This window comes from Limulus polyphemus, unplaced genomic scaffold (genome assembly GCF_000517525.1).
Source record: "Limulus polyphemus unplaced genomic scaffold, Limulus_polyphemus-2.1.2 Scaffold6247, whole genome shotgun sequence".
In the NCBI taxonomy this organism is placed as follows: Eukaryota; Metazoa; Arthropoda; class Merostomata; order Xiphosura; family Limulidae; genus Limulus; species Limulus polyphemus.
Window position 1 is genome coordinate 45,292 of NW_013671857.1, and position 1,545 is coordinate 46,836.

A 1,545-nucleotide genomic window follows, 5' to 3' on the forward strand; every position below is an offset into this window, starting at 1 on the left:
TTACTAGAAATAGGTTACGCTGGTATATAAAAGATGGGAAATGTTTTTTTTGAGTAGATAGCGAGTAATTGATCTGCGGTCGGAGTATTATTGACGTTCGTTGAGTGTATCGGTTAAGTTATATTCGGAAAGAATAAACCAGTTTTATTAAGTAAAGACTTGTGTCGCTTAAAATTTCGTCGGAACGAAGTTACGGAAAGTTAATTAACAAACGGAGACGTAACAATACTTAATATAAACACTCATGAGTGACTTTTATATAATACTTAATATATGAGTGACTTTTATATAATATTTAATATAAATACTCATGAGTGACTTTTATATAATACTTAATATATGAGTGACTTTTATATAATATTTAATATAAATACTCATGAGTGACTTTTATAAAATACTTAATATAAATACTCATGAGTGACTTTTATATAATACTTAATATAAATACTCATGAGTGACTTTTATATAATACTTAATATAAATACTCATGAGTGACTTTTATATAATACTTAATATAAATACTCATGAGTGATTCTTATATAATACTTAATATAAATACTCATGCGTGACTCTTATAAAATACTTAATATAAATACTCATGAGTGACTTTTATAAAATACTTAATGTAAATACTCATGAGTGACTCTTATAAAATACTGGATTAATTGTATGTATGTCATTAGCCGTTGTTTAATTTTTGGCACAAAGCTTCACAATGAATTATCTGCACTTTGTCAAACACGAAGGATCAAACCCCAGATTTTAGCATTGCAAGTCAGTGCTGACACATTATGTGACGCAGTTAGTAACTTCTATCAAACCATTAAATAATGTGTCAGCATACAAGTACGAGTATGTACAGGATGTTTGTAATAATACAATTTTTGTAAGAAAGTAAAAAGGCGAAGAAATAATATGCGGGGGGTGGGGAGATCTAAAAACCCTGACACGGTCGAAAGCCTCGCAATCTTTAGACCCGGGATCCTTGGCATGGGCAAAAGCCTAAACCAATCAGTTTGTTTTTCTCTCTCTGCACTTTGGTGATTAGTGTCTAGCCAAAGTACAACCGCTTTTGAACTAACGTCCAAGAAGTCAAGGAAAGCCTTTCCATCAGTTGAGTATAGGTCTTTTCAGATTACCTTGATTTTATTATCTGAATGACAAGACAGGGTCGCAGAACAACGGCAAATTCGTCAAGATATTTACTACGTAATAATTTTCTGTTTTCTTGCTAACTAAGCTCGTTCGAAATAGAGATACTGAATACAAATGTATAAACAATCTTTACTGGAACAAACACAGTAAAAGTGCACTTTACTTGCCACAATAAACAGTCTTCTTTACTGGAGAGTTAACTTTTAAGTTGTTTCTAATCTATTTAGATAAGTTAGTATGAAAAACTCTTTTAAGGTCGTGTTTATAAATTAGGCTTACCTAGAACGACTAGCGCTACCGCGTGAGTGGTCATTCCAAATGAAACACGGGGGAGTTCATAACCTCAAGAGATCACCTATGAAAAAAATATTGTCTAACTTCATGTACTAC